General features: G+C 36.8%; 1 long non-coding RNA gene across 1 annotated transcript; it reads right to left on the bottom strand.

Moving 5' to 3' along the window:
• Positions 1 to 12,584: 12,584 nt before the first annotated feature.
• On the bottom strand, positions 12,585 to 15,053 carry LOC114453990 (uncharacterized). Its single transcript, XR_003672498.1, has 3 exons — positions 14,970 to 15,053; positions 14,615 to 14,683; positions 12,585 to 13,192 (listed from the first exon to the last, which is right to left on the bottom strand). It is a non-coding gene; the product is annotated as an uncharacterized LOC114453990 (long non-coding RNA).
• Between the last annotated feature and the right edge of the window lie 1,100 nt (positions 15,054 to 16,153).

Below are 16,153 nucleotides of genomic sequence, written 5' to 3'. Positions count from 1 at the left end.
GAGCTCAGGTTCAGGGTAGACTCCCTCTGAGCTGCAGGTGGTGCTGTTTCCTGCTCTGACCATGTCCACTCTTTGGACTGGAGCTACAAAACAACACATGCACAGAGAGGAGAGTCACACAGAGCTGCTGGAGACCACACTGCTGCTCCTCTCACTATTGATTATTGGATCACTTTCTTACCGTTCACCTGCAGGACCACATAAGACGTTTTATATCCATGTTCGTCACTGTCAGCAAAACATTTGTATTTTCCTTCATCCTGAACCTTCACATTCTTCAACAGGAGCTCTGTGGTTCCCTCAGTGTCCTGATCCTCAACCAGTGACGTCCGACCTTTATAACGAGGGTCCTGATGATCAAACTGGTCTCTGTCGTAGTAAAACGAGTGGACAATAAAGTCTCCTCCTATCATGTAAGTCCAGTGGATGATTGTAGCAGTTCCAGTTTTATAGTTGCATGATAAGAAACAGCTGCTGTTGTAAAGACAGGACACTGTGGTCTCTGTAGGACATGATAGAAAGAGAAGATCAAAGGTTAGTGGATTCACTTCAGCTTTATTTATTGAGACATCTCATCGTAAAACAACTCTCCAAACATTTCATTTCAAACACGTAACTTTTGACTGTTACCAATTGTTCCATAATTATTCAATATTCACACTGTAAATGTTTAGTTTGATCTGATTAATATTTTTTGAAATATGGATAATATAGTGAGGGGGTGTGTCCTTATTTTTCTTCCATTTTCATTTTCCAATATGTCTGTAACTCCATCACATATAAAGGTAAATATGGTATAGTAATAAGCTCCACCCACTCTCTCAGAATATAGAAATAGATCTGCTATACATCCTATCTGGTGGACATGTCAGCTCCTCTAAATAGTCAGTGTGTGTTTGGGTCTGGAACATGTTTGGGTCTTCAGTAAACTACTTAACATATGTCTCAGCTCCCTGTCATGTGATCAGCTTAGAGCAGATATGCATTGGTTCTAGACTCACACACTCTGGAAATATGAACAATATACTTTTTATTCCTATTTTCATTGGTCCATAACTACATGTGGAGGAAAAAATCTGATTTGTTTTAATTTATAACATAAATATTACTCTTTATTGGGATATGAAACTATTTTTCTTTATGCGACTTCTTCATTTGTGTTATTTCACCATCACAGATACTGAAAATCCTTTACATGAGGCCATTGTAGCTTGGCTCTGTCTTTAAATCATTTATTGTTTCTTAGTTTTTCCACTAGTAGCCGTCAGTGACCAGAGACCCTTGTCATGTCGTAGACACGCCCCCGCGCTTTCCAAAAATGTATAGTTCATGGTATTCAAAAAGGGGGAAACATTGTTATTGTAAATAAATAAATAAATAAAAACTTAACTAAGGTAAAACAGCAAATCACAGGCCTTCTTGTTATGATGATGGTGGTAGCACCAGTGCTTGTCTATTGTACGTTTAGGTCATCCATAAAGTGTAAGAAATGAGTCCATATCTTAGAAAATTCCTCAGCTTTGCCTCTGATTATGTAAGTCAGTTTTTCTAACACTAGATTAAGACATTTCTTTAATCCACTGACTGCAGTTATTCGGTCCTTCAATATCTTTCCATTTTAAAGCAATCACACGTTTGGCTTGTAACAGACAGAAATGGATAAGTTTGATTCACATGTCAGGAATATTAGGATTAAAGTGATGTAATTTAACTGGTCCTGTGACAGGATGAGGAATGACTCAGGTGGAGGTTACTACAGCTTTTTAATCAGTTCAGCAGATTCACACAAATAAAGATACAAAGTGCGCCAACACATTATATAGGGTGTAAAACCACACCCCCTACCCATCAACCCCTTGGGTGAGAAAACGGTGTCCAAGTGCTCCCCACAGTATAATATACTGTATGTCCTGAGCAACCATTTATTCTGTAATCGTTTGCCTCTAGTATTTATGGTTTAGGACAGAAAGCATGTCTTCTCCCATTCCTCTACGTCTACGACGTCCTGCTGCAGGTCATTGTCCCACGCAGATTGATAGGAAAGGGTGTTGTCTTTAGAACCTGCTCATAGAAGATAATAAAATCTCGACAGCTGCCCTTTGTCATGTTAATGTTTTAATGTGAGTTTTTCAATAGTAGACAGAGGAGGTGATGTTTATGGACTAGTTGTTGAGAAGACATTAGAGCACCTTTGTTATACAGATCTTTTATTTTGCTCAGTCATCTCTCTATCCACTGTTTGAATCCAAACTCACATCTAAACTGACTTAATGACACTAAACGAGTCCGGACTGAGTCTGTTCTGGTCTGAGGAGATCTGGATCCATGAGGACAACCAACTGGAATCAGAATAGATGTGGTTCAACTCCCTACAGTGTCTTTGCTAAAAGCCTAAATATATGAAAACACAATATTATCACTGTACACAATTCACAACAGGGTTGGGGTCAATTATACTTGTAATAGCGTAATTGATAATTAATTACAATTATGGCGTAATTATAATTGAAATTGTACGTTGAAAAAATGTGTTGCTGTTGTAAGTGTAATAAGTTTAGATAAAAACTTTATGGCTTACACATATCAGATATCACTCACTGCTCTAGGCCAGCCTGGTCCCTGTCTATAAATGACATGTGACCAACAATGGCAATACATTTAATCATTACTTAAGCCTCACAATGGGTCATATATGGTTTCACACACACAACCTGGTCTGACCTGCTCTACCATTGTTCATCCTGGTCTGCTCTACCTCCTAAAGGTGGGCCAATCTCAACATGTCCATCAGGGCTGGTTGTTCCATTCTATAGGTGTCAGGCCCTCTGCCTCCTCCTCTTAGGCTGCAGGCTCTCTCTCACTGTGTGTGTGATTAATTACAGGAGTGACTTCAGCTGTGCAGGAGTTGAGCTGGAGCTACCAATCACCACTCTCCACAGCTATAAGAACTGGTCGTCAGCTCCACCTCCTTGCCAGATCGTAGACTCAGTTTCCTCTTGCTCAGTCAGATCCTGCCTTCCTCCACTCCTGCACCAGCCTGGGCTCAGCCACACGACAACTCTGTGAACTCCCTGCCTTGCCTGCCTCTTTGTCAGCTCACAGACCCGCCCTGGATCCCCTGTTCTCTCCACGCACCAGCCTGCCTCTGTCAGCTCTCATCCGGACTCTTCACCTGCAAACAACTAACGAATAAGTACTGAAAATAAACATTGTCATTGCATTCATCACCAGTCTCAGTCTCCGTCTCTGCAATTGGGTTCACTACTGGATACAAGCCGAACAATAGGTGTGTGTTACTAGGATGTCATGGTGAATAATACCTAGTGAATCGTCTCTCACACACACACACACACAGACGTAATAGGAATTAGAGTACTTCAGCATGGATCATGGTCTGATGTACCTCTTTTTTTTTTTTTATCATGGATTGGCTGTTATGATCTATGTTATGAAGATAATTTTTTTATTTAAATAAATAAATCAAGGGCTATGGCCTTGATTTAAGCCAAACAAGATGAGAAACATGTTAGATTACGAACAATTGTTTCAGTATTTTACAGCTGATTTAAGACATGGTTAAGACATTTAGTAATTGACAAATTGAAAAATGTAATTGACTCCAAACGTGTTTCACAACAAACCTAAATGTCAAACACAACCTCATTTAACCATCCATGAAAAAGCTACTGAACCTCCCACGTTTCTATAGCAACACATACTTCCTACGTACACTGACCTAGTATGAATGAAAGTATAATATTTTACCTGTAGAACAGGGCTCACCAACTGTTTTACTTTATTAGACAGTGAGATAATAAGGAAGGATATCAGTAACTTAAAAGGTAGAAAATAATTATTTTTTTGAATAATATGTGAAGGTTTAATTTATTCACTGTTTTTCACATCAAAGCAATCATCAGATGCCTCTGAGGAAGACTGATAGTTAACAATTGAAATATGCCAGGACTTCAAAGTAAATTTCCTGAAAAACAGTTGTCTGAATAAATGAAACCTTAACATATTAAAAATAAGAAATGTTGAGGTTTCAACTTGAAACACTTTTCCTCCCAATTTATGCAATTGTTTCATTTCCATTAAATTTGATAGAAAATTCACCTTGCATTTAAAAAAATACATATATATCATATTATATATAACATACCACAGGTCTGCAATATTTAACAATATTTGTTACGTTTCAGTGGAAATAAACATTTAAAGATGATTAATTTAATACTAAAACTTTATCAGCAGTTCTTAACTTTACTAAATACATATTACATGAGTTTGAATCCTGGAAAGTAAATCACATTTTAAATGGAGCTCATTGGTTACTAGAGCTCCTGAGGGCCCCTCACATGGTCCTCGCGGGCTACCTGGAGCCTGCGTGGACCATGTTGGTGACCCCTGCTGTAGAACATTCCTAATGATGTCACAGATGTGTGTGTGCTCTCCTCCCACTGACTCATCATGTTTTTATTCTCACTCAGTGACTGAACGTCAATCCAAGCGTTGACTTTAGACGTTTACTCCAAACAAGACGCCTCCTTTACTGTTTTTATTGTCGACTTCAAACTCTTGTACTTTTTATGCTTAACAAACAAATGTGACTTTACTTTAACAGAGGACAAAAAGCCTGGCCTTTAAAAGTACTTAAGTGTTTAAAAGTACTTAAGAGTTTAAAAGTACTTGCTGTTTAAAGTACTTAAGTATCTTAAGGTCAAAGCATAAAATAGGAAGTACTCAGAGCAATAATGACAGTAGACAGTAGTAACACAATAAAAGCTCTGAGTAATGTGCTTTTAAATCCTTCCTCCAGATAAAGGAGCTGCCAAAATAAACACACACACGAGAAAGTTTTACTCTTAAAAACATTTAAAATATTTTTAATATCAGATTAAATACACAACTTTCCCTTTTTAAATGTTCTTTATAGAAACAGACAAAAGGTTAAAAAGCTGTTCACACCAATAATATAACAGCACATTTTGACCAATAGACGTGAGGAAGAGTTTCTGAGATTTGTTAATAAATAACGTGAGGCCAAAAGAATAAAAATAACAACAACACAACAACAGACGTAATGTGACACAGGTTTTCTCTGAGTTTGTTAAACACTGAGGTGTGATTGAATCCTTTAAATCTGTAAAATGTGACGTTCAGATAAACGTGTTGGTGTGGATTAAAGAGTTTAAAGTGATTAAATATTTAATAGTTTGAGCTGCAGCTGATTCCAGCGTTTAGGTTTCACTTTGTTGGAATGTGTTCAACCATCAGTCAGAGCTGAAATCTTCTTTATGACTCCATCTACTGCTAGTTTCATTTAAAGCTCATATTTAACCCTCACACACACACAACAACACTGAATGAAGGAGTTCCCGAGCCACAGCCTGATGGTTTCCCAGCTTTACTGAGGGATGAATAAAGGAAAGGAAAGCCTCTCATTGGTCCTTTCCTCCTGATGTTCCTGGTCAGGGTCACATGATGCTAAAGGTTCACATCTCAAAGACACAAAAATCCCGTCTCTTACCTTGGCCTGTGCAGACGTCCTGAAACCTGAGGAGCAGCACGATGAAGATGATCCAAGGTTTCATCTTTGAGCTCACAGTGGAAATGAACGTGTGTGTGTGTGTGTGTGTGTGTGAGAGCCACTCCTCAGGAATGATCACCTGACCACACCCTCCCTGAACGACAATGAACCAGGACTACGAGCATGTGACAGCAGAAAGTCTTCAGTTCACAGGACTTCTTAAATCCTCTGATCACAAAATGATTGACACTTTTTCACCTCACGTTCAGATGTAGGAACAACATGACATGTTACAGAAACATGAGAAGAATGAAGCAGAACTACATCTGTGATCACTGTCTCTGAGCTATGAATATATTCTAAGAATGAGGAAAGATTTATATCACGGAACAAAGTGCACACGCACTGTATCCACTTTATTGTTACACAATAAAACCTGTTGATTATTAATAATCATTCCACAAAGATGATAAACAATAAATGCTGCAGCCACGGGAAAAAAAACATGAGGGACGATGAGAAAGAGAAAATGAAATAAAAAAGCAGAATAATAATAATATGAGTGGGGTTAGATTAAACATTTTATTATTTTATCTTATATATATACTTTCATATATTTAATTTATTTATTTTTTTATAGCATTAATATTAATTCATACAATTGCCATGTTTTAATTGTAGTGGTTTGTACACATTCACAGCCATAAATGCAATGAGAATAATAATTTGCATAATAATTTATTTTAGTGTTTCGGTTTTTGACCAAGAATTGAAATTTTCACTAATAGTCATAATTAGGGATGTAACGATTCACTCAACTCCCGATACGATCCGATTCACGATACTGGGTTCACGATACGATCCGATTCACGATTTATTTTACAAAATGGGACTGTAGACAAATGTTTTTTTTGGGAAAAAAAATAGAAAATACGGTACTATTTTCCTTTAATTTATCATTGTCAAAAGAATTCCTTGATAAACAATTCAAAAACAATGCAATTTAACTAAAAATAAATCTTGAATGAAATAAATAAAGGAATAATACAAATGAAAATGAAGCCTATTAATTTAAATTCTGGTTCTATAATAAACAATGCAAAACTGCATAATAGTTATTTTTCTTTTTAAAAGTGGAACTGAAAATGTATTTTGTGGCTTAACAATTGGACTTTAAAAAAAAAAAAAAACGTGACTGCAATGATTTACCCACATATTTGTTTGGACCAGCAGAGGGCGCTGGTAATACAGTGGTCGGTTGGCATGCAGATATCTTGCAGTGAAGAAGAGAAGCTATGCTAGCAGACAGAGCTAATAGAAAAACGTGACTTTTACAGATATTCAAGTAATATTACAGATATTCTTTCGGTGCTAAAGGGGTAATGAATCATTTATTAACATATTTAAGAGTAGAAGGCGGCCAGAAAGAAACTATTAGCAGATTCCGCCCGCCGCCTACACTTGTGGATAAAAAAAGTACTGCGATTAAATTTTCAGAAAATCGATATCAACCGTGATACCTATGAATCGATTTTTAACTGCCTTACGATTAATCGTTACATCCCTAGTCATAATAATCATCACATTAATACTCTAAGTCAGTGATTCTCAACCATAGGGCCGTGGCCCAGGGGCGCTAACAACTGGGCCGCAAAAAACATTCAGTTCCACACACGCAATGCAGCTTCCCACCACTTGGTGGCAGTGAGACGTCATTCAGTTTTTGAACACCAGTGTTGCCAGATTGGGCATTTTTCTGCCCAATTAGGCTATTTTTGTTTACGTCAGGCAGGAAAAAACACATTGGGCAGGTGATTAAAATTTGGGCAACTTTTGTCCAGATTTGGCGAGTTTTTAATATTGTGAAAACAGAACTCTCTCTCTCTCTCTTTAATAAATAGCCTAAATAAATACATAACCAATGAGTTGTATTTAATCAGCATCTTTTTTTCTTCCAATCAGCATCATTTAATTTGGCAACGTAGCCGTGACGTCAGCAGACAGCAAATGCACCATAAACTGTTGGGGAGGTGTGGGGGGGCGAAATTATTAGTTAGGCTTAATAATACATTTACTCATATATTTTAATCCTTAAGCCTTGGGTAACTTTCCATTGTCTGATTTTCATGTCTTCAACTTTGCTGGGTCAGACTGCCTTGTTCAGAGCACACGATATCTCCCCAAAACAATAATCGCACAAGGACGCATAGGCACTCTGTGTGCGCACTCACATGCTCACACAGTCACATGTCACACATACAAGTCATTGACTACTTGGAGTCGAAGGACATTGTCCTGAACCCTAACAACATCAACTCCTGCCATCTCCTGCCAAAGAGAAATGATACCAGAGCTGTAAAAATTCCCTTTACGAATGTCAAATTTAAAGGAGAACTACTCAAGCAAGGCAAGAAACTGAAGGAAACAAAGGTCTTCATAAATGAAAACTTGACTAAACAAAACGCAAGCATCGCATGGAAGGCACGCCAAATAAAAAAAGGAGGAAAAATTCTAAAGACGTGGACGAAAAACTGCAGGATTTATATCACACCACTGGGAGAAGAGAATGGAAAACCAATCTTCATCAAAACGATGGAAGACCTGGGAAAATACGAAGGATCCACCTAAACAACAACATTACTGATGGTAATCACGGACATGGACCCAGATCTATTTAAACACTGGAAACAAAACTCAGACTGTGATTATTTTACTGACACTGAATTCAATGTGAAAACCAAGAGTTAAAAAGGTCTGTCATTTATTCATTTCGATTGCTGGGTGGTGGGGTGATTAAGGATTACATTACTACCTTGCTTGTGAACTAAGACATGGTGGTGTGTTTATACAAGAAAGGGTTAAATATAGCAGTGGAAAACACAACACTGCCAAGGGAGCTGACAACAGCTGGAATGGCCTTGATGTGGAGACAAAACAAGATGAACTTTTTTTTGAACTGGAGGCTGATACGAGCAGCGATGGAGAGGAGGAGGAATAAAAAAAAAAAGAAGAAAAAAAAGAAGGCACTGACTACAGATGAGAATAAATCCTACACAAAAAAGGACTGTTCAGAACAACTTAAGAATGTTTGACCAGAGAGACATGCAAACCCATGTAAATTTTCGATGTACAAAACAGGGGACGGGACCTGAATAAGCAAATTGCTTCTCTCGTCTCCTTTTTCGGCATGTACAAAAAAAAAAAAAAAAAATGAATGTAACCAAGTGAATGTAACCATGTCGGAAATAAACTGAATAAATAAATAAAATAAATAAATAAATAACTTCCCTTGCGGAAACACTTCCGTTGTGGCCATTTTACATTCGTGTTGTGACCTTTTTGCATTTGTGTTCGTTTCTGTAAATGCATTCACCTGACACTTCCCAGCCACCGTAATAAACTGTGAATGTAATGACTGCTCTGCTGCTCTGAGAATTGCTACAAATTAATTTTGCTATGGGATCAATAAAGTTTTCTGAATCTGAATCTTTCACAGGCTGAAGCAGCTCAACCAATGAGAGGAGAGGATAGTGCCATGTGCAACTCATGTGTCGTTAACTCTTTAAAGGTTTTAAATAAGATTACTGTGAAATTGACTTTTCATTACTGTTAAAACATAGATTTATTTTATTTTAAATTAATTTTAAAAATATAGTAAATGTCCAGGGATTATTTCACCAAAGGTGAATTAAAACATCCAGGATAACAGGATGATTCCTGGATTAGCCTAAATTTATTATACGATATAAATGATGTTTACTGTGAAACTGTAACAATACAGAATAAAATTAACTTTTAATATTGATTAATTCATTACAAAGTAACCATAAACAAAATATACACATTTAAAGAAGACGAAAAAAAACTGTAGGGAGAAATTAAAAAGTTTAAATTTCTTTGTTGTTTGGGTTTGTTTTGTATTTTAAGTTTTTTGTTACTATTTTGGGACACCTCTAAGCTCCTCCCACTGGCTGCAGGTGGAGGATAGAAGAAGAAAAAACTTCTAGAAACATGATAATCATAATATTTTCACATAGAAAATACAGGGTTTATTTAATGAGCTTCTTCCTGCTTCACACCTTTGCCTGTAACAGGTGTGGGAGGAGCTTAAAGGAGTCCCAAAATAACAACTTTAGTTTTTTTTTTTAAAAAAAACAAAACAAAGCAAAACAATATGGGGTGCCAAGTGTAAAAATTTTGTATAAAAGTTGTAGCTAATTTTCATTATTTATCTCACTTTTCTCATATTTAGCACATTTTCCTACATTTAACACAACATTTAACCACATATATAGAGGTAAAAAAAAAGCATTAAATCTAAATATTTAAATCTAAATAGTATATGTTATATTTAAATGTTAAATCTATATCTAAATATTTATTCTAAATCTAAATTTTAAATCTAAATGTCATATCTAAATGTTAAATCTAAGTCTAAATATTTAATCGAAATCTAAATGTTATATATCATATCTAACTGCTAAATCTTATATCTAAATGTTAAATCTAAATATTAAATCTTATATCTAAATGTTAAATCTAAATGTAAATATTTGTTAAATCTAAATCTAAATGTTATATATTGTATCTAAATGCTTAATCTTATATCTAAATGTTAAATATTAAATCTAAATGTTAAATCTAAATGTTGAACTTAAATGTTTTTCACATATGCTAGTTGACCCCACCCCTTGTAACCTCAACCAATACACAAGCAGAGACACACACAGCCGATCCCACCCACCTCTTCACCCTTCACCGATGCCTGTCTGGGTGATATGTATGGCTGATTCACTCCAGGGGGCGGAGATCGAGCGTGTGGTCATGGAAGGTGGACGACGAGCTGCACTTCACAATACACTCCCACAACACAACAGTGCAAAAATCAATACAAAAAAGTCTAAAATTGTCCTTAACGGTCAGAATTTAAGATTCTCTCCTTGTTGGTTAATTTTTTTACTGTGTGACCACTAGAGGGCAGTAGACAACACATATCAACCTTCAAACATGAAGAAACCGACACCAGTTTTTCGTCCAATCAGAGCTCAGCATCTATGACTGAGCTCTCTGTAAAGTTTGCATGTTCTCCATGTGCTTGTGTAGATGTCTACATAGAACTATGACCTGCAGGAAGAGGAACTGGACACCACATTATGTAATTAGAAGCTTTTTATAAATGTCACAAAATGGATCGTTTTAGAGGAAGTAGGAGTTCTTTCAAAATAAAACTCTGGAAATAAAATCCCGACACCAAAGGTTCCACGGACCCATGATTGGAGACCAAAGTCTAACACTCAGGTCTGATGAAAAGCAACACATGGAACCAAAATCACAGAGAAAATAAAAACAAAGAAACTTTATTATTCATTCAGCTTCTCAAACAGTTTCAAGTTTCATCAGGAGAATTTTTTATTTTAAATACTTCAAAGTACAAAACTCTCCATGAGAATTTATACAATGAGTGTTTACTTTATAAAATGTGCAAAATATAGAAACATACAAAACAAAACAGGAAACAAAAATAAATACAAGTACAAAACAAGACCATACACTTGTTACATTAACATGTAAAGTAGAGCACAACAACTTAGACTATACAAAATGTATCTATATTTACAGATCTACAATTACATATATTTAGGTATTTATATACATACAAATTTTGACTTAACAAAAAAATACTTCCATATCTCCACATAAACTGTTAATATGTTCTCCTCTATGAGCGACAAAGACACAAAAGGTGATTTAAACTGATGACATTAAGATGTGATAAAAAAAAAGGACAATTTGAACCAACATTGTATAACATGTTATTAAAAAGCAACATTCCTTTAGTCAAAATCTATAAAGTTCTGTTTCTTCCTCTTGTTATTCCACATTTTGTAAAAAATCAGCTCCAAACGAGAGTCACCTAGCGGGAACTCCTCCTCCTGACAATCCTGGCTCCTCCTACCCTTTAAGAATGTGAGCTCCTCCCTCTCAAACTACCTCAGAGCGAAAACAAATACTGTAGTTTAATATAGAATATATATTGTACTTTATTGTCATATATATAAAGCTACGTACACTAAATGTGTTCTCTGCAGTTAACTCCTCCCTGAGGAACAGTGGACAGCCACAGTGTAGCACCCAGGGAGCAGTTCCATTTTTAGCACCCGTTATACAACCTCGTTTCACCTTTGAGATGATCTGACGTGTTTGTGACATAGTTAGTGACTATAACCTTGAATGGACTATTTAATCAGTAGTGGAGAGGAGGAGATTAAAGCCACGTAGCAGCTTCGGTGAGTGTTTGAAGCAGCTGAAACAGCTGATTGACTCCACTGCTGCTCCCTGAAACAGTGTTTGTCTGACTCACAATCAGAAAAGCCTCTTTAATATCCATGTGTTTTACTGTAATGTGCAGTTTTTTGACTGAAAACAAGAACAGTCCTTTTGTATATTGTTTGTGTCTCGCCATGTTTTATTGTTAAGTGTAACATTTTATTACATCAGCAGATGGAAATTAGCCTTTAATGTTCATTAATATGTACTGTCCCTACTTAAATAAAGAAATTAAAAAATAATAATAATGTGATCACTCATATGGTGAGGAACATGAGGAGCCCTTCATTCCTCTACAGTGGTGTTATCTTATATCAAATGCGGTTGTTAAGTTTTTTGCTATTTTATTGAATATTCTGACATTTTTTAAATATTCCACGAGCCTTTGCTTTTTTATGAAAAGCTCAACAAACTTTTTAATTTATATTAGCCCTTCAAATAAGGTAAGGATGAATAATGAAAAAATTACTTTCTAATGGTTTATCAACAGTGATAAACATCCTTTAACCTCATTCAGAGGAACAAAGTGTAAAATGTTCTGTTTCCTCTCTTGTTATTACATATTTTATAAAAAGTCAGCTTTAAACAGGACAGTTGGATTTTACCCACGTTGGCAGGTGACGTCCCCTAATACACCTCCTAGAATGTGAGCTCCTCCCTCTCCAACTATCTAACAGCTAAAACAAAAACTGTTGTTTGATATAGAATATATATTATACTTTATTACCATATATGTAAATACAAACTGCACTACTTTGTCTGCTGCTGATCGTGTTGGGAGTCACTGCTTGGAGCCACGCCCATTGTTTACACACATCAGCTGTTAGCACTCCGTGCTAATGCTACATCAGTTTATGCAGCGAGACTCAACATCGCTTGTGAACTGAGGAGGAAATGATGGGGATGTTTACGAATTCGTGGCTCACAGTGCTAACAACGAAATCTGTTGTTTCCAACTTTGGAAGTGGAAAGGAGAGAGTCTGGCTGTGTTTGTGTGTGGAAAGGAGGAGCTGCTTCTACTGCACCTCTGGTTCTGCAGCAACACACACACTTTTCCGACTTAAAATCACTGCACGTTGTTTGATTGCTTCAATGCGTCACACGCTACTATTCAGCCTTGATTTTAACTCACTAAACAGAAGTCCGAATGTGGCTTTTTTGGCAATATTCGGCCGAAGATATTCGGCCACCGATGACACTACTTTCGTAGATGACACTACTTTCGTAGTGTCATCTGGATTCACTCCATAAAGATGTAAATGTAAGTCTCTAAGTGTTTGGTTCTTCTGCTGGTCCATTTCACTATCGTTCATCATCGGCTCCATCTCCTGTCCACTAAAAGAATAGAATAATAAACATGTTCACATCAGACTCCAGTTCTGTTTGCAGCACATTTATCATTAAATCACAGCTTTGATCAGAGAAGGAGACGTTCTTTCATTTCTTTGACTCAGTGTTGGAGTGAAGAACACTTACTTGTTTTGGACACGCCCCCTCTCTAATGGTTGTCCTCTCATTGGACTGGGAAGAGAAATAACACAGATAAGTTATACAGGTAGAACAGTCCCACAAACAGGCACACAGTCAAAATAGAGAAATGCAATGGGCGGAGCCTATATGCCGAACCTTAAAAACCGCAGTTTACAAGTAAGTATTGAACTGTGGAGGCCGTACCGTACGGTTCAATATATCATTGAGAATTGTTGCATGCCTAATAAGCATTGATTAGATTAAAACATATTTCAAATGTAACTAAACCCCCTGGTTTTTGCTGACCTGCCCCTAGAAGGGAAAAAAAATGATTATGGGCGGGGCTTCTGGAGTTGTTAAGACAAGCCCACTTTATACTATAAAATCTCCAAAGAACAATCTATGCTACGCTAACTAACTACTCAATACTCACTATAGCTCTCTATTCACTATTCTCAGTCAATCCGAACGTAGAGTCCACAGGTGATAGTTTTTATAAGAAGGGGTGGAGCTAACGGTGATGAACGTCCAATGACGTCACAGAACCTCATTCTCAGCAAATAGCAAAACTCAATTGTAATATCTGGTTTCAACCCATAGAGGGCAGTCACTGATATTTTACAACTAAATATGACAAATTAAAATACTTTGACTAAAATGTTCAGGATCAATAAAAACACTACTTTATACCAAATGCATTTGTTTTCAGCAGAAAAAAGTGGTGGATTTGTGGTTTAGTGACTCCTTAAAGAAAGAAGTTCAGATAAGTTGTGGATTTAGGAGAAGCACCTGATGAAGTCAGCTCAGAACCTGCAGATATGAAAGTTTAGTTCCTGTCAATCAAAGTCTTATTGGTGTGTGGCCTGGGTCATGTGATCACTCATACAGTGAGGGGTATGAAGAGCCCTTCATTCCTCCAGTGACGTCATCTTGTTATGATTCACTCCATAAAGATGTTAATGTGGGTCTCTAAGTGTTTGGTTCTTCAGCTGTTTTTTTCCCTGATGTCAGTCATCGGCTCCATTATCATCTTCATCTCTGTTTCCTTCCACGTCCCCGTTTCCGTCCCCTTCTGCATCTTTGTCTCCGTCTACATATCCGTCTCCGTCTCTCTGCGTCATCGGCTTCTTCTCCATCTCCTGTTCACTAAAAGAATAGAATAATAAACATGTTCACATCAGACTCCAGTTCTGTTTGCAGCACATTTATCATTAAATCACAGCTTTGATCAGAGAAGGAGACGTTCTTTCATTTCTTTGACTCAGTGTTGGAGTGAAGAACACTTACTTGTTTTGGACACGCCCCCTCTCTAGAGGTTGTCCTCTCATTGGACACAACCAGTGGAAAAATGATTGACTGGGAAGAGAAGTAACACAGATAAGTTATACAGGTAGAACAGTCCCATGTGATAATGATGTTCAAATACAAATTGGTTCAAACCTTTCAGTTAGAATTTAATAAATCATGAACAAATGAAGACATTTTACCAAATAAAAACCTGACAATTCACTAGTTGATCTTAAAACAGTTGGTGTTTAGTGTAGATGACAGAGATAAGAAGGAACAAAAACTGAGTGAATGAATGTGTCCCAGTCATTCCTCCTGTTAGTAACTTCATACAGTGCAGTAGTGCTGGACTTACTCTGATTTACTGTGTTTCCAAAGATAAACAAGGACCATGATTATTACAATCAAAATCACTCCAACCACGACAGGAACAACGTGTGATCGTTCTTTAAAATCTGTGAATAGAAAACAGTGTCAGTCCAAACGAGTCCATGTTCTACACCTGCTTTATCTAACAAAGGTCTGATGGAGCCATGGACACAGTCCCAGGTTAGACTGATTTTACATCAATGATATCACCCTAACCCCTAACCCTACACGTCTAAACAAAACTACTTTATGTTCCTGGACTAAAAAAATCACAGCTCCAATGGTTTTTGTTCACAGATTAATAATGAAGAAAAATAAATCATTACTATGTGAATTCTGACCCAACGTCTGTCCTTTCTTTACACAAATATTCTCTCTAACACACTCGGGGGCTCGTCCAGGACCACAACTATGGGATCAAATTAGGGTCATTAAGATGTTGTGTGTGAAAAAATATTTGTATTTGTAAAAAACCTTTTGTGTGCGTGTGAGAACTTTTCTCTTACAAATACAAAACCAAAAACAGACGAATCGTGATCCTGGTTTAATTGTGTTTGTGAAGCAGCCAATCAGCACTCAGCTTATAAAACACGCCCACTTCCTCCTTCATTGTGAGATGAAAAATGGTGGAGCATCATAATGTAAGTGAACAGGTGAGTTAATAAAATGTCTTAATAAGGGGCGTAAAAGTGAAGTTTAATTATTAATTACAGTAGACAGTTTAAGCAGCTGTATGCCCACGCTGTAGTTAAAGTTCTCACACACACATAAAAGGTATTTTACAGATACAAAATGTGTTTTAGTGTTTTACAAATATCAATAATTTTCACACACACAAATCTTTATGACCCTAATCTGATCCCATACATTCTGTGGACGAGGAAGCTTCTGAAAGAAAGACTTCCAGCTTCATCTCAGTCCAAAGAGGCCAAAGTTTCTCTGGTTCATGTGGGACGAGATCCTGAAGGAGATGGTTCTTGGTTCTTCAGTGAATCATCTCTATCATCTTCAAAAGTCACTTTTCAAACAGTTTCAATGAAACTTTGATCTTTTAAGATGAAGATCTGGAGATGATCTGAGCCTCATGATGTGCTCCTCACTTTGAAACTTTACATCTCTTTCAAACTGTAGAAGATGTTTCCAGACTCACCTTTCTGTGTGTCCATGATG

This window comes from Gouania willdenowi, chromosome 20 (genome assembly GCF_900634775.1).
Source record: "Gouania willdenowi chromosome 20, fGouWil2.1, whole genome shotgun sequence".
Lineage (NCBI taxonomy): Eukaryota > Metazoa > Chordata > Actinopteri > Blenniiformes > Gobiesocidae > Gouania > Gouania willdenowi.
The sequence above is the reverse complement of the archived record's forward strand: the minus strand, read 5'-3'. Positions and strand labels throughout refer to the sequence as shown.